Source organism: Ambystoma mexicanum, chromosome 8 (genome assembly GCF_040938575.1).
Source record: "Ambystoma mexicanum isolate Mex_15411 chromosome 8, UKY_AmexF1_1, whole genome shotgun sequence".
NCBI lineage: Eukaryota > Metazoa > Chordata > Amphibia > Caudata > Ambystomatidae > Ambystoma > Ambystoma mexicanum.
Genome location: NC_090929.1, coordinates 1,257,810,909 through 1,257,832,967, shown reverse-complemented (window position 1 = coordinate 1,257,832,967; position 22,059 = coordinate 1,257,810,909). Strand labels below are relative to the sequence as shown.

General features: G+C 46.8%; 1 protein-coding gene across 4 annotated transcripts in view; it reads right to left on the bottom strand.

Annotated features, from left to right (window-relative positions):
- CPEB3 (cytoplasmic polyadenylation element binding protein 3) overlaps positions 1-22,059 on the bottom strand; it is a 1,717,782-nt gene that overhangs the window by 1,378,131 nt on the left and 317,592 nt on the right. The window contains exon 1 of one of the 4 annotated variants that reach the window (XM_069611375.1): positions 163-360. The exons of the other annotated variants lie outside the window; for them this stretch is intronic. The gene's annotated coding sequence lies outside the window, so the exon portion shown is untranslated. Of the gene's footprint in view, positions 1-162; positions 361-22,059 lie in introns of those variants that run through there. 4 annotated transcript variants of the gene reach the window in all.

Here is a 22,059-nt window from a genome sequence, read left to right as displayed (position 1 = left end):
TGTTACTGTTTAAGGAAAGCGGTTTGGCACCGTTCAGGACATGTAACCCTCCTCTTGAGGTAGAGTTTAAGAGCTGAAAATCTGCCTGGCAATGTGTGTGTGTTTTTTTTGGTACTGTCGTCAATACACTGGACGACCGCGTGCGATGTTCAGCGCATTCACCCTTTCTAATTGTTTCCCGGGGGGGTGGACGTGACGGCTGTATGTGCTTTAGAGGCGAGATGATTTCGCCACGTCTCTTTCCCCCGCCCCCATTCCTTCTCACCGGAACTCGATGCCTCTCACCCTGCCATAAGAAAGTGATGCTGGTTCCTGTATTGGGCAGCTCCGCCCGCCCTTCCTTCCTTAGCGATTTACATACGTCAATAAATACTGCTGGTGCGCCCTTCAACAAGGTTATCAGACACAACCCACAACACCTTCCCTAAAACCGCCTCTAAACAAAGTCTACGGCTCTGCTGTTCCGCCCCCTTGAAGATACACCCCATTCTAGCCAAGCCACCCAACGCAGACAACTCGCCCTCTAACATGAAATCAGTTTTAAACACGGACTTTTAACATGGTACTTGTACTTTTAACTTGCAGCAAACCCTTACTAAATATTTAGTAGTCTTGTGTTGATGGAGAGAATCCGTGATGAATTCTGCACTGATTTGTGGTATGGTAGATTCCGAATGTTTTAGAATGATAAAAAATGAAAATTGAATTGTTTTATATGCAAATTTTTATAGTTGTATTACGAGATGACATTTTATTATTGTTGAGATCTGATTGTAAATGACATTTTCTTAATATGTATGTATCAAAGGTTGAAGGTTATTTTAACCAATAATAAAATTAAAATAATAATAATTGGCCTCAATGTCTGGCTCGTGGTCTGGTGCAGGAGTGTCCAGAGAAACAGAGAAAATATCAGGCATTGTCATTTCAGTAAAGGCTGCATCTGTAAGTAAATGACCATCCCCACCCACCTAGTGCCTTCCTGGTTGCCGCTCTTTTTCCCTACTTAAGGAGCCCTCCAGCCTCTTTTCCTTTGCAGATGGGGAGCAAGTGCAAGTGGATCTAGGTCACCTGGCCTAAGCACCACCCACCCTCTTAGCCCTGCCTGTTCCTCCTGTTCTTAACTCTTAAATCAAGGATGTCTCTCGCCCGGGCATCCGAAGTGAAGGGCAGACAAAGAAAAGGGAAATTCCTGTTTGGACCTTTTCAGACCAGGAGGACCTAGGGCACAAACCCCTGCTCAGACAGCAGGTAAGCATATGCAGCAACATGTGTTCACTACTTCTGTCCCCACAGACCATCCCCACTTCCTCTGGTCCCCCGTGATGTCCGTGTGCCCCCCCCCTTTGCGCACACAGATGTTGCCTGTTTTTCTTGATTCTTCTACACTGCTCCCTCCCCCTTCCACCCCACCAGCCAACTTCTGCAGGAGTCTGTCTTGATACATTCTGGTTTCACCATCACTGTCTTGGGGCCAATGCTGGATTTGACTTTTATGGACTTCATTATTACACACTGTGTCACCCTTTCTCAACTCTCATGCTTAACTTCCCTGAATCATGCTGTTCCATCTTGTATTCTGGCTTGCAACATTATGTGTTACTACTGACTTCTGCAATTGTATTCACTCTCCCCTCTTGCTTCTCCACTCTTATGACTGCTTACTCTCTGTTCTCTCCTCTCCCTGTTCCTATCTCCTCCCCTCCTGCCCTTACTTTCTTCTATGCACTTACTCTATCAGAATTGTCCCTGGACCTAGTATGATAGCAACCTCGTCTGTCTCCTCCCCCCACCTGTTACTTGTTTTTTTCCTCCCCTCCCCCCAGCACTATGTGAAATGTCAGCAGGCCGAGTACGATAGTTCATTTCACATCCTTAATGTTCATGGCCTGTAAGAATGTCATTGTATTTTCCCTTGTTCCCTCCCTTGCCTTGAAGTGCTTTGAAACACATTGTGTATAGGCGCTATATAAATAAACTATATATCATCAAGGGCAGGAAATGCACAATCTCTTGAATCACCAGCATGTTCACTCAGAAGATCACACATGGGTTTGTGACATAATGGCAGTTTAAGCTGTTTTGCCAACAGGAGGAGTGAATTATTTTGGCTGGTAAGAAAATGATCTGTGTCGAGCTTTAGCTGGTATGAATATGCCAAGTTCAGATGTTCCATTTGCTCTGCATAGGTCTGTATCTGTTTCTTTGTTACCATTCCAGGCCTTATTGTGTTGATACTTAAGGCTCATTATACAGTATCCTGGCAAATTCACTGCCAAACCGCAAACGGAATTACTAATGCTGGAATGTCCACTGAATTTCGAGTGCAGGTAGCCGGAGTAAATCCCCATTCCATTGGACTCCATGGGGGATTTTGCCGGTATTACAGACACCAGTAATACCGGTGCAAGTAATGCTGGCGATTTCTGCCAGTACCTCACCGGCAAACTCGTAGTTGGTCGGCGTGGTAACGTGCCGGTATACATTAATACCAGCACTTTATTACCCCATCCGCCAACTTCTAATGAGCCCCATAATGTCAGGTGTTGGACATAGCGTCATATGATGTGGTGCAGTGTGGCCCTTTGCACGATTCTTACAATGCAAGTAGACAAACTCATCATGGAGATGTTGAGTTTGTCTTTTTAGGTGCAAGAGTTGTTCCTGTAACTGGTTTGTTCTTGTAATAATTTCCAGACCTAAAAGGTCAGACCTTGGTCTAGCAGAAGTGCTAGTTTTTGAAATGCAAAGGCTCACTTTGGTGTTTAGACAGGTAATAGACACTGGGAAGCATTAAGGAATCCCATTGTCTGAATTGGTCTTTTGTACACAGGACCAGCTAAACTAACCTCAGGTCACTGAATGTGTTGTCCTGTTGAATAATTGTTGTAAGCAGTTGTAATGATTCACGGGAATTCGACCCCGTCTCCAAGGGGCAGCCCCCCCCCTGTGAGGATAGGGAGGAGAGCCCACCTTGCAATACCCTCCCTAGTAATAGCGGCAAGTAGGACCTCACTGGGATAGACTCCCCCTTTGGGGACAAGGACTACTGTTCCCAAGGGGAACTCCCTAAAGAATATTCTGAAATATCCTACTTGGGAATATCCAACAGCTCAAAAGACATACAATATAATAACTGGGACAAAGAAGTTTACATCCGTTATTGTCAGCTAAAAAACAAATATGTCTATTTAAATACAAATTCACATTGAAATGGGACGAAGAAGCTGATGAGAGAGGAGAAGCCACGATCAGCAGCCTGTGAGAAACCTGATGGTATTCTCACTCCTAGACCCCTTGGATCCTCTGCGCAGGTGGCCAGGGAAAGGCCATTGCGCTTGGATCCTGACCCTGGGGGTGGAAAAATGAGGGAGGATAACCTGGGTGGAGGGTGCTGGGGGACTGGGAGTGGGGAGTCCTTGGGCGAGACATGGTATGCCCCTTTCCCTAGTGACGACCAACCCTTCCCTGACCTTTATAGGTTACTATAAGTCAGCTCCCCTTGTTTCCCCATATGTAAACCCTAACAGTACTTGGGACGAAGAAGAGGCAGCTAGGAGCAAAGAAGACTACACTCTTTTACCACTCTGGCATTGGGACGAGGAAAATGCTTGCTAGGAGCTGTGAAGGTCCGGCATGTCCCTTTGATTTTGGTCAGGCAGGACAATTGAACATTCACACCTGCAGCCTGTCATGGGGCTGCAGGTGTACAAAAGGAGACCAGTCCAGCAGCAGGACAGAGAGCGACAGGAGAAGCAGCAAGTAGGCTTGTGCAAGCAGCAGGAAGCCTTATTGGAGCAGGACGCCGAGATGCTGGGGACTGGAGAAATAGGTGGCCCATGGCAGCGTGGCGTGGGAGCTGGGACACCATGGAGCAGACTGAGCGGGGTGGAAGCTGTGCCTTTTCCTTATGCTCGAGGTGCTCGTTCCCCTGTTTTGAAGGGTCAACACAGGAGTGTCTATGGGGCAGGAACTGGAACCCTGATACCAAATACAGAAAGCTGTGTGATCCGCACTGCAGTCCGAACTGTTAAAGCAACCAGTGAGTTTTTGATAAATGCGAAACCAATTGCGCAAGTGTGTGAACTCTATTATTCAGGAATACTTTGTATGGAAGCGATCACGTATCTCAAACTAGCACGTTTTCCAAAGTCTCTGGTCCTTTCATTATCAATTACTGAACTGCCAAGAATACTTAGTGGTCTCGTGTGTCAAGAAACACATTTTCGAAAGGTCTCCGAACACCAGGCAATTCAGTTAAAACAAAGCGAACGAATATTGAACCACAGATAAAGTGAAAATGAGCCACAAGCAAAACCCATAATTATTGAATACCAAACTGAATCAAAACTTTGTCAACAAACAAATCCAAAAAGGGTACAGAACCTCAAAAACAAGCAAACCATTATATGCTGAGTTATTAAATGAGATACTATTAAACTTACCACCTCTTTCACCAGAACTGGTTGCTGTCTCTCTGGTCCCAAAAGCAAAAATGATCAAACAGGACAGCCTAACATATGACTCCCTATTGAAGCAGGAAAGGAGAAAATCACTCCCTGGGTTTCCTTTCATCTCCATAGATGAGTTGGAACCCTCCTGCTCAGAACGTTGTTTATTTTGTGGGACTTGGGGCCATATTGAGTTGTGTCCCGAGAATTTAGAAGAGGAATCAATGGAGGCCCAGGAGAAGGACCTAGAACCATCTGGCCCAGAGATCCCATTCAATGGTTTATTGGGGCTTCATGTCGATCTTAGACAGGAGAACTCTGTTCTATTAAGAACCCCTTGCAAGGCGTTAGAGAGCCCGGACGAGTCAACCTCTAACAGCCTGCCTTCCTCACCAGAATCTGCTACTATCTTCCTCACTCAAATAGCACAGAAACTAGAACAGGACAGCTCAACATCTGAGTTCCTACTGGAGCAAATAAAGGGAGAAGATTATCCTCCTGTAATAACACCATCTCGTGACTACCATCAAAAGTGCTGTTCCTGTTTAGGTTATGGACACCCCACAAAATGTTGTCCATTAAACCAGATTGATTTCCCCAACATTCCCCCAACATTCCATCAGCTCAATTTCTCAATGAGGATCAACAGAATTAACTCATTCTCGACAGGCATTGTACCGTCCAGTCTCAATGAAACATGGGTTCTACCCCTCTGCAAAAAAAAACCTCACTCGTCCCTACACTACCCAACTATAGGCCCATCACCACAGTCCCCTTCCTACTAAAAATACTCGACAGGGCTGCTTCTGTCCAAAATCCAACACCATCTGGAATCAAACCACATCCTAGGTGCTCGCCAGTCTGGCTTTCGCCCAGGCCATGGTACAGAGTTAGCGCTCCTGGACCTTAAGAACCAAATGGATGAAATCAGGGATAAGTGAAAACTTGCATGCTAGGGAGAATTCTCCAGAATTGTTACTTTCCCTTACCTACTGAGTCCCTCAGCAGTTTTGCTGGATTTCTAGGATTTATTTTTTCTCCTGGCAAGAGTGTGAGCCTTTTTTCCCACTCTTACATGTGTTTTTGGCTATGTGTTGTACATTTTGTGCTCATGGACTATGGAGTCTCACCTACTCCATAGGCATCATCTTTTTACGGTGTGTCACACAGCACCTTTAGTGCAGTGACACAGGGTTGTCTTTTAGAGTTCCCACTGCTAAACTCCATTTTTTGGGACTGACTACTACATATTTTTTTCTCCCAGAACATGTAAAGTTGCCATTGACTTTACTAGTCTTTTTAAATTTACAGACCCAGTACAAACTGTCTTCCATAGAGTACTGGAAAGGGTTAATAGTTATCCCTTTTTGTCTGTTTCTCATGGAACATTATTTCGTTCCCCTTTCTCCAAGATTTGGTTGGTGGCAGTGGTATCTACCATTTTTATTTTACCGCGAGCTATGAAAATAGCCTCAGTACTGTTAGAGGCTATGGTGGTAGCCTCAAACATTAATCCGCTGTACCCCTTTTAATTTTATTTGGTTCAGGCTGGGTTTATTCGCCATTTCTTTTTATAAGGGTCTTTCTCGTGTTTTACTCTGCGCGCCAAACCAGGTTTGGTTCCTTTGTTCACCTTCCTTTAGCGGAGCTTCTGCACAGAAGCCCTCCTTAAGCACCTGAGTGTCTGGGTGGACAGGATGTGAGGGGGGGGGTTAGGCCCCCTGCACAGGGTCTCCTTGGAGACCCAAGTCGCACTCTAGTTTGGTTGGCTAGGTGACTGTCCTGCCAGGACAGCCACCCTGCTGTGTGATTGACAGCCAGGCTGTGTGAATGGGGGAAAACTGCGTACAAATAGGTCTTATGGGACTTAGAAGGCAGAGTCATCACTGGATCGAGAGAGCCAACGAGAAGCTGAAGGAAGACGACTGCTGCAACTACTGGACATTCCGGTGAAGCCCTGCTGCAGGTCTTAATCGCCTGCACTTCGTCGACAGAGGAAATCCGCAAGGAATCTCCGCTGAGCCTGGTCGGACCAACCAGCTCACAAAGCCCCTGGACCTCTCTCTTCAACCTGGTTGAATTTGCTGTGCCACAGGAAACCAGATAGCCAGCTTGAGAGAGTCCCTTCATGCTTTTAAGGAGCGCACCTTTTATTCGTCGTTTTGCTCTGCTGCTGGCTTCTTCCCTGGGCAGCGCAGGAGCCTCCAGTCTTCCTCCTTCTTGTCAGTCCGACAGTCACTTCAGGAACCATGAGCCTGCAGGTACTGCCAGGAACTACCACCTCAGCTACAGCATTCTTCTTCATCTAAGGTACTGTTCAAATCCGGTCGTTCGTGCCATCCGACCGCGGTGAAAGTGTTTTAAATCTTTCGCTTCTCTGAAGGCTTGTCCTTCTCTACTCTTTTGAATAACTTTTCCTCTGACCAACTTCGTTCCGAACTCTTGGCAAAGACTTAACCGCAAACTACTTTGAACTGTGTGATCCTCTGCAAAGACTCTGAACCACTAACATTGGCCCAGGCCTATTGATTTGAATCCTAGTTGTAGTAAGCCTTTTCTAGATTGCCCTGCCCATCACTTGTTGGTGTTGTTGATTTTTGATAACCTTGTTCTTTCCCTCCCTTTTTAAATTGCTGGAGTGCCATTTTGCTCATTTGAGCTTAACTTCTCCACAATTGATTGGGTGTGGTGTAGTGTATTAAGATTGTGATTTTCTGCTGCTTTATATTAGTGAACTGTTTTATAACTGATGGTGTAAATGAATGTATATTCTTTTACTCAGAAACCTTGAGTCATTGTTTGTTTGAACCATAGTAATTGCTGTCCTTTGTGTAACTTCTGATACTGCTCACTTTACTCTTGAGATAAGTCTGGCTGCTCAGCCATCGCTAACACTTTACTGTGTAGTACGGGCTTGTACCAAAGGTGAATTTGTATTTACACTTGTAGTCTTAATTGTGTGTGGTGTTCCCAAAGGGTACTGCATATGATTCTACCTAACACTCCACTATTGTTGTTACTGGACCTGTCCACAGCCTTTGACCTAGTTGACCATAGCATACTATGCCATCACTTCACCTCTGCAGCATCGTTCTCACTAGAAGCGGCATCGTGGATCACCTCCTTCCTAGAAGGCACAGTTATGAAAGTGTTTTCCAATAATGCCTGTGCTGCATCCTCCCCCATCAGCTGTGGAGTGCCTCAAGGGTCATGTGTCTCGCCAACCGTAGGCAACATATTCACTAAGCCTCTTTTCGACCTCCTAGACTCACAAGGGATATTATACACCAACTACGCTGATGACACCCACATTCTCCTCCCTCTCTCTGCTACTTAAAGCAATGACGCTACCATGTTAAGTTCCACATACTCTACCATCCAAGCCGGGTTGGTAACCCACGGCCTCTGCCTTAACGATGAGAAGATTGAACTTTTCCTTCTAGGGCACACATCTGTGCTAAAAAGACTCAGTCTGCAATACTCACCCATCAACATTGATGGCACCAACATATCTGTCTCACCAGCGGGGAAAACTCTAGGAATATACCTCGAATCTACTCTCTCCCTAACCCGCCAAGTTAATGCAATATCCTCTTCAGCGGCCTACTCGACCAAACTCCTCAACGCTGCCAGACCTTACCTCTCTACGGACAGCTGTCTAGCAATCGCCCGTGCAGTAGTCGGCGCAAGGTTGGACTACTGTAATATACTCTTCACTTGCACATCCTCTCACAACATACAAAAACTCCAGACCATCCAAAACAATACCCTACGAGCCGCACTGAACATTCCCAGATCAGAACATATATCTGCAGCCCGAAGAGCAGTACACTGGTTCCCCATCAGAGAAAGAATTTTATTGAAGACACTGATCATCACACATAGGTGCATCTCCAAACCCGCCCCTCCTTATCTAGCCCAACAAATTCCAAAGAATCTGACGACTACACCTACCAGAACCACCTACACACACAGACTAGTACAACCCAAATTCAAACGTGACCTAGCTGGAGGGTCTAGCTTTCCATTCATTGGCGTCAAGCAATGGAACGCGCTCCCACCTACACTGAGAGCCGAAGAATCTTATTGGGCCTTCCACAGATCCCTCAAAACCTGGCTGTTTCACTGTTAAAAAAAAACACTGTCATAAATGTTAGGGAGAATTCTTTGTTTAGGCTGAATTTCCTAACCTAGTGAGTCCCCCAGCAGCTTTGCTGGATTTTTGGGGTTTATTTTTTTCTCCTGCCAAGAGTGAGACTCTTTTACCCTCACTCTTGGACATGATTTGAGTGTGTCTCTTTGACTCTAGATGTGTTTAATGGGCTATGGGGTCTTTTACTCCATAGGGCTTCATGTGTTTTTGTGATGTGTGTTACACAGCACCCTCAGTGCAGTAACACAGGGGTGTCATAGTGACCCCCCAGTATAGACTCCATACCCTGGGACTGACTACTGTCTCCCAGAGCATGTAAAGTCACCATTGACTTTACTAGTCTCAAATTCTGAACAGAACCAGTACAAACCATCATATTGTGGACGTACTAGCCGGGGCCATTCGATTGCCCCGGGGTCTGTTAGTCGAGGGGGCACGTCTCCGTCCCCCCTGATTGAGTTTTGGCTGGTGGCAGTGGATACTACTTTTTATATTCGACCGCGAATATATCCCTATGGGATTTCCCATTGTTTGAGGCTGCCAACTTTAATTATTTAATTCCTATAGCCTCGAACATACCGCCGGTTTATTTATTTAATATTAATTCCCCGGTTGGTATTTTTTTGCCAGAACTCGGTTCTAAAATGGCGTTTGTGTTCGCTTCTGTGACTCCAACCAAGTTTAGCCCTTTGTTCCACTTTTTGGCGGGCTTCTCCACAGAAGCCCTCCAAAGTGGTGCCACTCTTTGGTTTGGGTACTTAGGGATTTAGGCACCCTGGACTGAGTTGCCTAGGCAACTCAAGTCGCACTCCGTCCTGATTGGCCCAAGTGGTGAGCCGGCCGGCTCACCACTTAGCATGTTTGAGTGACAGCTAGGCTGAGTGAATGGGGGTTTTCTGCATAAAAGCAGGGCTTTGGGGCCTGGAACTTCAGAAGTCACCACAGGACCTAAGAATCCAACGAGGGAGAAGCTGAGCCGACCTGCTACGACGACACCACCGGTGGAGCCCTGCTGAACCGTCTCACCACTTTTCCCAACGGCAGAGGAGATCTCCAGCCCGGAGAGTCTTCTTCCTTCGACTGGTGGAGATAACCAGTCTGCTTCCTTTTTCGCTTCCTGGAGCATCTCGTGGCCGCCTTGCCTGTGCCAAGCACCCCGGCAACCGGGATACCACGTTTTACCACTACCGCAAATCCAAGGGTAGTACCTTTAACCGGAAAACTCTGCGGCTGGTTTCTTCCCTGGCAGTGCAACGACCTTCATCTTTCCTCCACGTCAAGATCTTCTCTTCCTCTGGACGACGCCGCGACTTGCACCCGCTGCCAGGAACAACTGCCCCGCTGGAGGATCCTTTCCACATAAGGTACCGTGTTACGCCTGGTTTACCTTGCAACCGACTGTACGGGGTAGATTTAGCCCCCGGCTTTTGACCCTGAGTTAGTCTGGGACACCCTGGCTAAACGTTTCTAAGCCTAACTAAAAACCTTTCTGAACTCCCTACAAGACTTGTTAAGCCTGTTGTCATTGTGTGATCTTGGGTGCATTTGTGCCCTGCTCTCTCCAAGAGTGGGCCCGGCCTATGGACTTTGGCTCACAAGTAACTTTGGACTTTCCTGCCTTGCTTAAGTGTTCCTAAGTATTAGTGTGGTGTATTTTCCTACATTCTGCCTTTTTCCCTCCCTTTTTCGTTAACTTATTGGAGTGCCATCTATAGTTAAGCGCTCACCTCTGTCTGGAAATAAGTGGTGTTAACTAAGACTTGTCTGATAAGGAAATAGGGATGTATATATAATAATAGTAACTGTGTTTAGAGTGATTTACCATAATAGTGCTGGAGTGTTTCAATAAGTGTGTTTTTAAATAAATAATGATATACCTTGATACCAAAGCTCTGGTCAGTGTTTGCTTGTGCTATTGTATCTGGGTGCCTATTGTGTATACTTTGCATACTGCCTAACTCTTCTTGAGGGAAGTCTGACTGCTCAGCCACAGCTACCAGGTAAATCTGGGTGGTACAGACTGCTACCAAGTGGGTTTACTGCCAACACCTGTAGTCTTAAATCTTTTGCAGTGGTCCCCAAGGGAACTGCACAGGTTTATGCCTAACAATAAACACTATGTCCCGTTTTTACTGTATGTAACTTGTGTATTCTGACTATGTACCTAATGGGCCCTCTTGCTACATGTAACTAGTTGTGCTCAAGCACCCTGATGCAAGAGGGATTATGTGTGCTATACAAATGTAAAAATGAATAAATAAATACATTAAACCATCATACCGTGGCACCATATACACCCAATCTCATGATAGGATGTTTAGAAGAGGAGAAAAGCCCAAAGAAATCTGAAAGAAAGGAAGAAACTGTAGGGATCAGAGAAAACCTTATGCCTTTTTATATACTGGAGGGAAAACCTCATATAAAATCCCTGTCACCTTAGAGGGAAAATATTTTTGGACAGAATTTGATAGGAAAGCACCATACGAACAGGGTTACTTACTTCCTCAGGGGTGGACTTCCTCAGGGGTGGAAAGTAGTTCAAAAAGAGAAGGTAACCTGTGTACCTGGCCATACGAAAATATACCTGTTAACCCAAATCCCTATTACCATTTTGGGAAAGAAACTGGAGCTGACTGTAGCAGTGATTTCCAACTTGCCAGCCAAATTAGTCCTGGGAAGGGAGATACCTCAACTTGATCAATGGGTTTCAAGGGTATCCCAAATAAACTGCACGACATCTGTAGTTGGACTCCCTCGCCTAATAAAACTAGAACCTCCCCAAATTTGAAAGAAGAGCTAATGTGGAGCAAAGTGTTAGTTCTTCTGAAGTAAACCCAATATCCCAACAAAGATTATCTAACCGAATGGATATGCAGGGTTTCTTGTACTGTCAACCTTGTTGTTCCACAGTTGAACCCCGGAAGGACCGAGAGTAAGATGAGGTAAACTTCCTCTCCTGGTTTCCATGTGAAGCATCTCGGTCCAACCCACACTGGGGAAGGGTATGTGAGAAACATGAGGGTATTCTCACTCCTAAACCCCTTGGATCCTCTGCGCAGGCGGCCAGAGAAAGGCCATTGCTCTTGGATCCTGACCCTGGGGGCAGAGAAGCAAGGCAGGATCACCTGAATGGAGGGTCCTTGGGGAGTGGGAATGTGGAGCCCTTGGGCGAGATATGGTATCCCCCTTTCATTAGTGACGACCAGCTCAACCCTTCCTCGACCTTTGTAGGTTACTGTAACTCAGCTCCTCTTGTTTCCCCATATTTAAACCCTGACACTACTGGGACGAAGAAGAGGCAGCTAAGAGCAATGAAGACTACATTTTTACCACTCTGGTATTGGGAAAAGAAGATGCCTGGTAGGAGCTGTGAAGTTCAGGTATGTCCCTTTGATTGCAGTCAGACAGGACTAATTGAACATTCACACCTGCAGCCTGTCAAGGGGTTTCAGGTGTACAAAAGGAGACCAGCAGGGCAGAGAGGGATACAAGAAGCAGCAAGGAGTCTGGTGCACGGAGCAGGGAAACCTATTGGAGCAGGACACTGAGACGCTGGGGACTGCAGAAAGAGGCGGTGCATGGAAGCGTGCCACGGAAGCTGGGACTCCATGGAGCAGACTGAATGGGGTGAAGGTAGCCATGTGGGAAGGCTGTGCCTTTCCCTTATGCTCGAAGTGCTCATTCCCCTGTGTTGAAGGGTCAACACCGGAGTGTCTGAGGGGCAGGAGCTGCAACCCTGACAACAAATACAGAAGGCCTTGAAATTCGCGCAGCAGCCAGAACTGTTAAAGCAACCAGTGAGTTTCTGATGAATGCGAAACTCGGTGCGCAAGTGTGTGAACTATATTATTCAGGAATACTTTCTATTGGAGTGGTCACATGTCTCAAACAAGCACATTTTCAAAAGTCTCCGGTCCTTTTATTGTCAATTACTGAACTGCCGAGAATACTTTGTATTGGAATGGACGCGTGTGTCAAACACATTTTCCAAGGTCTCCGAACACCAGGCAATTCAATTAAAACAAAGCGAATGAATATTGAACAACAGATAAAGAAAAAATTACCCACATAGAAAAACCCATAATTATTGAATACCGAACTGAATCAAAACTTGGTCAACAAACAGAATTAAAAAATTTTGAATCCAAAAAGGAAAATAACCTCAACGAATAAGCAAAACACAGTATGCTAAGTTCTGAAGTGAATTTAACTTTAAAGAATAAGAAAAAACAAAAGATGCTGAAGCTTGATTTACAGTGGAACTTTAAAAATTAAACAGAAACTAATATTTATACCAACGTGTGTGAAAGCTACAAACTACAGAAACAAATATTTGAAAGCAGAAATAATTGAACTTTGGAAATTAAAATTAAGAAGACGAGGATCTTTTCGTTTGAACTGTGTTGCTCAACAAAACTAAATCTTGGGGAATCGAACCCTTGAGCTTTGAGACTGGAGTCTCAAGGTTCCCTTGTATTTGAACTGTGTTGCTTAGACTTGGGGAAGTGAACCCTGAGTCTTCATTAAGACTATGGGCCCCATTATAACCCTTGCGCTCCCGTAATGAAGGGGGCCGGTACGGGACCGGCCCCCTTCATTACGGGAGCACTGATTACAAGGTTCCCTTTGCGGGACTCGGAACAGACATCTGGTAAAACCAGACGTCCTTGCCGGGTCCCGCGAGGGGAAGACGGGGGTAATAACGGGCCATTTATAATGTGCCCGTTATTATCTCCATCCCCATTCCGATTGAGCCCTATGGGGGCTCAAATGGGAATGGGGAATGGTTCCTTGAAGGAGGAATTACCGGGTGCTTCAATGTTGGAATGACCCAGTTATACTTTATTGAAGGAACCCGGTAATGGAACCCGGTTTAGAGGCAGCCATGGTGCTAATGGCACCATGGCTACCTCCAAACTCGTAATGAGGCCCTATTTCTCCTTGAGTCCAAGGAAGGTAATTTTGATACTTTTTGTGGAACTATTTTACACTTGGGGAAGGGAGCTGTGAGCTGGAAGAAGCTCAGAACATTATGTTGAACAGTGTTTTCTTTTGGTTGCTGACATCCCTACACATTGTACAGATTTAGTTGTGAGGGCAGGTATAGGTTTTGGGCACAGATAGATTCCTAAATTGAACCCTTTGACTCAGATTTTCCTTAGTTTCATTTAGGTAGGGAAATCCCACTTTAGCATAGGGCATGTTAGGCCTTTCTCCATGCCGACCTTTGAGTTAATAAAGTGTTTTCATTTTAATTCTGAATCTGTTGTCTGTGTCTTGATTCATGATGCCTTCACAAGACGCAGAGAGAGATGTACGCCGACAAGGGAAGCAAGATGGCTACCCAACACCTAAGAGAAGCAGAGGCTCAGCCGACAAGAGAACCTGCAAGTTTAAAACTGCTGTGAAGCTAACAGCAGGGGTAGAGATGCGGTGTGTCTTTCAGGAACGAAGAAGAGAGAGGGACATGGCGGTGGTGTGACCAGAGAGATCCTGTGGTGGACTGGAGTTTGGAACGCCAGACTGAAGCAAGAAAGAAATAGAGAGAGGGAGAGAGAGAAAAGCAGCGAACCCCCAACAGTAAGCATGCACTGGCATGTGTTTACACCCTCTGTCCCCACAGGCCATCCTCACCTCCTCTTTTATAATCAGAATTATAAGAGACATTAAGAGTGAGAGAATAACGCCTGGAAAAAAAGGCAAAGTGAGATCCTTTTAAGGCACAAGAAACTAACTGAGAAGAAGAAATATCATGGAATGAGTAAAACAGAATATGAACTAAAGGGAAATAATTGTACATATGTAATGTGAGAAAGGGGGAAAGCCATCCTGTTCGATTATATTAGTTGCTCAGGATTCAAGAAACCCACACCTAAGAAGAGACAAGAGTCTCACAAAGCCTTAAAGGAATTAAAAGCAACTGGTTAAAGAAGTCACCAGATATTATTTGACAATATCATATTGAGAAGAGTATACAAGAAGGAAACTTGCCAGAAGCAAGATCCAGGAGAAGGGAGTCATTCTCCTGTCCTTAGTTCTTAGAATAAGTGGTAGGGTCAGTGGAGGTTAGTTTGGACTGTATTCAATGTTTGTTTGGACAGTCACAAACGACTGACGAGCACCTTAGTTAGTTTGGTAGCTAGGGAACCCCATAGGGATAGGGAGAGTTAGGCATTATATTTTGGTTCTTCAATAAAACTTCCTTGAAATGTCCATAATGAATCTGTGTCCTTCATGGATTTGATCCACCACACATCGTCTTCCGTTTGACCTGCTAGCCAAACAGATCTAGAGCAAATACCGTTGCCAACAGGGATTCCATTTATGTGGGATGCCTTCTGAGGTATGAGAAGTGCCAGTAAAAGGGGTACCAAGTACATTCAAATGGAGAGTAGTGTGCCCTTAGAAAGGCACAGTGTCATGCAGGTTCTGAGAGGTAAGTACAGCATTGGCATGAAGCTCTAACAAGATGCGCATGTTATTGGCATCACTAAAGATGGGTTTTTTTTCTATGGCCTTTGTGAGAAACCTGGAGGTGTCTCTCCCGCTAGTCCCCAGGGATCTCTCATCCAGGTGGCAGGACACGGTCATCGCCTTTGGATCCAGTTACTGGGGGTCGACCAGTGCGGGAGGATCACCTGGATGAGGGGTCTTCGGGGAGTGGAAGTGGGATACCGAAGGGTGAGATGCAGTATCCCCTTCCCTGTAACACCTTTTCCCCATTCTACCAGGTAGGACACCTAGGAACTCCCCCACAACCATCCCAATACAAACACTTTCTCACAGACAATTCATCGTGAGCGACTACAGACTAACACCGGAGCCGTATACCTGACATGTCCCAATACAATGGTCAGGCAATTACTGATCAATAAACACCTGACTTCCATCACACTCCCCCCCATGGATAAAAGGCGGAGAACAAAAGCACACTCTGAGCGATGCAAAACACATGATGAAACAGCAGTTCCAAAATGGCAGTTTAATACAAGGAGAAAGATAACGAGACCAGAGAGGGTTGCCAGGAGGGAAGTACCCTTGACCTGTAAAGACTGTTACTTTTGTGAGCCTTAGAAAGTAAGAAACCTAAAACCAGGAAAGAAAGCTGATCAAACCTGCAAAGTGTGTCAGAGGTACCCGAGGCTCTCCCGTGTCGATAACCAAGGCAGGGAGGAGTGATTGCCGCCGTGGTACTGTCCTTGTCTCCTACAACAAAGCAGCGTCAGTAAAGACAGCACAGCCGATGAGTCAGAGAGACTGATACCAAACCAGCCTGTGTTTTGAACCAAGGTTGCAAGTGGCAACATTGTATGAAGATAAGAGAGAGAACAATGTGTGAGACATATGTGACGACTGACGCAAATATAATTGGAAATCAAAGGAGTCACTGAACTTTGGGAGGCCAAACAAAGGTATTGTAGACAGAGTGGTTTGGCACCACGTGGGTGCTCATTTGAAAGTCTCTGTTAGGTATCCAACTTATGCTAAGTGTGAGAAAAGGGGAATCTTGAGATCGAAGTGATCCTGCAACGGGTCAAGCTAAACCCTGTGCACATTCGAAAGTCTTTGCTGGTTTAAAATATACTGCAATTGACCAGAGCCCGGCTGAGGGAGACTAATTGGGTAAAAGAAAGGGATCTGAGCCCAGCTGAGGGGGATCCAGGGTGAACCATGAGTCACCCGACAAAGAATATTCGCTGAACCTTGTAATAAGGGGATCTGAGCCCGGAAGAGGGGGATCCATTGTTGAACTTTTATTTTTGAAAGGGATCTGAGCCCGGCTGAGGGGGATCCAGGGTGTACACCCAAAATGAAAACTGGTAAAAGGAAAATAACTTTTTGCATTTTATTTGTTTGTACATCAGGCCCTCTGAGACCAGAGAACAACGTGTGTAAGTCACTTGTCCGTTTTTATCTCTGTCTCACAATCACTCTTCCTTGGAAAGGTAGAACGGTCATTACAATTCCACTAGATGCTCTTCATGGCTCCGCACCTCCTCCTCATCCCGGTACTTGTCTGGTACTCTTCTTCGTCTCAGTACTTCTTAGAGTCACAGACTTACAAAGGCACACAGTGTACTAGGGAAAGTGCTAGGGTCTATGGGGTATGGAGGTGGTTTGGGTGTTGGGTGAGGGGTGTTACACCGCATTCTCCAAGATGTACTCCCTTGTCCTCAGAGGGGAAACCTCCTTCCATGAGATCCTCCCGCTGAGTACCACCCCCAGGGGGACTATTGGGTAGTAGCCTCACCACCCTGGCCTCATGGGAAGGTGCTTCCCATCGGGAGAAGTGACGACATCTCAGGATTTGTCACACATTGTAATCTAACATTGTTGGATCACTGAGCCACTCTGTATAATTAGCAGCATGCAAAAAGCAATTATCTTGAATATGTGTCTCTCTAAGACTAGCAGTTTTCATGGCAATGGTTGAGTGAACCTGCAGTCTTATGAATTGGGTTCCTTTTCTGGTATACTGATGGCTTAGGCTTATGTGTGCCTACCCTTACTGGGGAAGCGGAATAATGTGGCTCTTGCATTCTGTCAGGTGCTTGAGGGCAGAGACGTCCACAATTCAGAGGGGAGAAAAGTGCACAAGAGATTGGTGTGTAAGGAATTCTGCAGGCAAGAAAGAATAGGCAATAACTACAGACAGGCAACAAAGGCAGCAAACAGAAAGGGGCAGGGAGTATAAGTAAGACACACATGTTAGATTTCCCAATTGTGGGATACAGAGAATGGGGGAAGATTTTCCCATAGGGTCAGGAAAAACTAGCCTTTTTAGCTGGTGTCGCGATCCGTAGAACATGTGGTCTACACAAACCGCATGATTCTTCCTTTTCTTTTTTTAAAAAAAAACTTTTTATTGACTTGACAGCACAACAAAAAACCAGAGGGAGCCACATGGCACCAGCTCTAAAAGCAAACGATGCGAATGATAATACATATTGCGTAAATGTAGCATATTGATAAAGGCAATATGCAAACTATTAATACATACACAATAACAGGACACTATCTAAGGGGAACCACCTGGGGAAGTAGAGGGAGAAGTAGACGGTGAGGTCATGGCAGAGATATAGTCTCGGAATCTCGGCCAGATGTCCCTCGGCCTGGAGTGTGAATGCTGCATCGCGCTCCAGGACTGCTCAGTATCGTGAGCCCATGTGACCGATCCGAGCCATTGTGTATAGGTAGGCGCTCTAGGGCGGAGCCAACAGAGTAATATACAGCGAACTGCCAATAGCATGCAGAGACCTGCCAGTTTCTTAGCATCACGGGGTAACTGTGGGAAATCATGGAATAAGCAGTGGGGTGGGGGGTGATTGGGTGTTCCAGAATGTCAGACAGTGTAGAGCAAATGTCTAGCCAAAATTGGGACAGACGGGGACAGAGCTACAACATGTGTATATAGGAGGCTTGATCTGCGCCGTACCTAGGACAAGTGGGGGGGTTGGCGTTAAACATACGGTGGAGTCTCATAGGTGTATGATGATACCTGTGTAAAATTTTAAACTGGATGAGTTTAAATTTAGTGTTGTAGGAGACCTTGTGGGTACGAGCGCACATCCGAGACCACCTCTCGTTGGTGATCTCCGTACCAAGGTCCTCCTCCCACCTGCGTCTCAGCTCAGTGAAGGGGGGGCCGCTCTAGTCTGTAATAAGGAATAGAGCCTCGACACCTTGCCTCTGAAGGAGAGATAGGAGCAAAGCTCCTCAACTATAGGTTGGTCAGTGGGCAAGGTGGGGAAGTCTGAATATCTGGACTTGAGATGTGCTCGGAGTGAAGAGTACTGTAGCCACACCGAGGGTCGGCGCCTGAGTGAAGGAGGAAGGTCAGACCATTCTATAAAGATTCACTGTTCAAAGGCATCGCGTAGGGTCAGGAAGCCGGTAGCGGCCCAGCGAGTGACCACCGAAAGTGGAATGTGTGGAACATTGGGAAGGAAGTTCCACAGTGGCAAATCCCCATGGAACGGGCGAGGTGTGTCGACCATGGACCAGAGTTTGGTCAGCACCAAGGATGTACTAGCTACCGGATTCGCAGAATTTGAGTCAGGGGGGATTGGTTGTAGGACCAGGGATCCGATCACTTGGTCACAGACAGCTAGCTTCTCAAGGCGGACATGAGGGGGGGGATCAATGGTATTGAACCAGAATGCAGCGAACTGTGATTGGGTCACCACCCAGTATCTGATAAAATCGGGTGCGCTGAAACCGCCCAACGCCTTAGGAGCAGTTAGTGTAGTCAATTTGAGGCGGACGGCGCCAGAGTGCCAGAGGAAGGTGTTACATGTGCTGCGCAGTGTTTGGAAAAAGATATCCCCAGGCCACAGAGGCAGATTGGTAAATCGGTACAGTAATTGAGGTAATACAATCATTTTAAGTATGCCTATTCTGCCTGCTAGTGAGAGGGGAAGTTTAGTCCAGCTGGAGTTGTCGCGTAGCTGTGATGTGTGCCGGGAGACCACCACCCCCAGGTAGGTGAAGCTAGCAGGTGCCCAGTTGAACCCATGTAGATCGGGGTGGGGGTCGTGTTGAATCTGTGAGTGGGAATAATGTGGACTTGGAGCAATTAACCCTCAAACCCAAATCGAGCCACATTTGTTAGTATAGGTGAAAGATTAATTTCGGGGGATCGAACAAACAGCAGGGTATAGTCAGCGTAAAGGGAGACTATGTCATTCTGGCCAGATGTGCGCAACCCTCTGTGCGAGTGTGACTGCCGAATCATGTCAGCAAAGGGCTCCATGGCAATAGCAAAAACGAGTGTGGAGAAGGGGCATCCCTGGCGTGTACCTCTAAATATCTGAAAGGGGGAGGAGCACCTGTCTTCCGTACGGACCCTGGCTGATGGGGCAGTGTAAAGGAGCTTTATCCAGGCGCGGAAGTTGGGGCCGAATTTGCATTTCTCAAGAACACACCACAGGTATTTCCAAGAAACTGAATCAAATGCCTTTTGCATATCCAATGTAGCTGCCACTGCTTGTGTGGCCGGGTCGATTCTGCTGACTACATTGAAGAGTCTCCGCTGATTTAGGGAGGTGGACCTACCTGGGACGAAGCCAGCCTGGTCTGGATGAACAATGTGGGACATGTATGGGCCTAAGCGGTTGGCAAGTAGTTTGGCAAATATTTTAATGTCACTATTAATCAGCGAGAGGGGTCGGTAAGAGCTATACTGCGTGGGGACTTTACCAGGCTTGAGGAGCACCGTAATTAATGCCTCCCGGAGAGACGGTGGAAGTATGCCCATGTCGCACGATTCTTCCCATAGGGTCAGTAGGTGCGGCGCTAGTTGGGCCTTGTATAGTTTGTAGAAGTCCATCGGGAGCCCATCAGGGCCGGGAGCCTTCCCCGATGCCAGTGACTCGATGGCCTCCACAATTTCCTCTAGGGTAAAGGGCCTCTCGAGGGAGGCGCTAGCGTCGGCTGACAGGACTGATAAAGGGAGGTTCTCTAAATAGGAATCGATTTCAGAGATCTGGGAACTGTCAACCTCTGAGTACAGGGAAATGTAAAACGCGAGAAAGTCAGAATTGATGTCTTGGGGGGGAGGTGGCGAGTGTGCCATCCGGTCTAGTAATGGCCGGTATGTTGGGGGCACCGAATTCACTGCGTAGCGGTCTAGCTAACATTCTGCCAGGGCGCTCACCCTCGCCGTATTTCCTCGCCGATCGAGGGGAGTCCAGGAACTTAACCTCATGCTCGGCAAGGCCATGGAACTTGTCCAGCTCAGAACCCAGCATTGCTAAAGTAGCCGGGGAGTGATCCACTGCGTATTGGGATTCATAGACAGATAGGGCTGATTCGCTGGTGGCGATGTCAGCACGGATGCCCTTAAGGATGCCACTGCTCTTGGAGATGGCGACCCCGCTCGTGTGTGCTTTGAAGGCTTCCCAGAGCACAGCTTGTGTGGAAACAGAGTTTATGTTAATCTCGAAATATTCCTCGATGGAGGATTCAAGCTCGGAGGCAAAAACCTGGTCAAGAAGCGCGTGAGGACTCATCCTCCACTGTCTTGTTTTGTTGGCGTCTAATCCCCAGTTTAAAGAGATGAGTACCGGTGAGTGGTCCGACAGTGTCCTGGGGAGAATGGCCAAGTGAGTTACGCATCTAATCAGTATGTCTGTGACAAGCCATCTATCTATTCTAGAGTGGGAATCATGCGCTGAGGAGTAAAAGGAGTATGTACGGTCGTCAGGATACAACAGGCGCCAAGCGTCCACCAGTGCCAAGCAGGGGAGCGAAGTCAGGATAGAGTAGGCTGCCATAGACAGTTGGCGAGGACGAGAACCCGACCTATCCAAGGTGACATCTAATATCGTATTGAGGTCCCTGCCCCATAAAATAGGAATCAGGGGGTAGCTCTCAAGTAGAGTGGCTAGGTGAAGGTAGAAGTCAGGGTTGTCGACATTGGGACCATATATGTTCAGGATAACTATCTCCTGATGTTGTAATGTACCAGTGATGAGTACAAATCTTCCAAGTGGATCTATGTGGAATTGCTGACAGGTAAACTTCAAACTTCTATGTATTAGGGTGAGGGTGCCTCGACTCTGAGTGGAATAATTAGTGTAATATCTCTGGGGGCCCCATTGCTTGGCGAATCGTTCACATTGCTCCGAGCGAGCGTGGGTTTCCTGTAAACATAGGATCTTTACTCTGTGGCGTTCAGTGTGGAGCTGAATCTGCCGCATCTTCTTATAATTGCCTAATCCCCTGACATTCCAGCTCATAAAGGTTAGAGAAGTGTCAGCCATATTCGTAGGAGTGACGGTGGAATAAGCAAAGGTGGATTCCAGTGAAATGAAAGGCGTGTAACTTAGGTGTATGCGGTCGCCTCACTGCATATATGAATTTATTGGGCGTGGTGCCTGCGGGGCCTCCGGAGGCTGTCAAGACATTTTTAAACCATGACGTTCCCTTCCAACCTCCCACCCACATCCCTCCCCCAATCAGAGGGACGAAACCCGAACAAAACCAGAACAAACATAAACTTTTAGGCATCAACGCCTGGGGGTCTGTTAGCAGCCGGGCGATGGCGGCCGGACTGGGAAGAGTGTAAGGAGATTTATGCTACGTAGTAGGATAAAGCAGAGCATTTAGAGTGGGTGCAGGTTACATCGGGACCAGATCTATAAGCAAGGACCCAGGGGAGAATGGGGTGGGGCCATGTGCCCCGACACGGCATTAAAAGAATTGGGTGTGATCCTAGTCAGGGGGGGGCAGGGTCCTGGGGCATAATACAGAAGTGGGTGGGTTGAAGAACCGGGCAGCTCCGAGCTGAGGACCCAGCAAGAAACAGACATTGCAGTTTACGATGCAACAGCATGGCAACGAAACATCACCTAGACGGAGAGGTAATGGGGCAACAGTGGCAACTTGTGTAGCACTACAATACGATGAACAGTGGCCATCGTGCGGGAGGGAGCGCCGTGGCGGTCCAGTCCC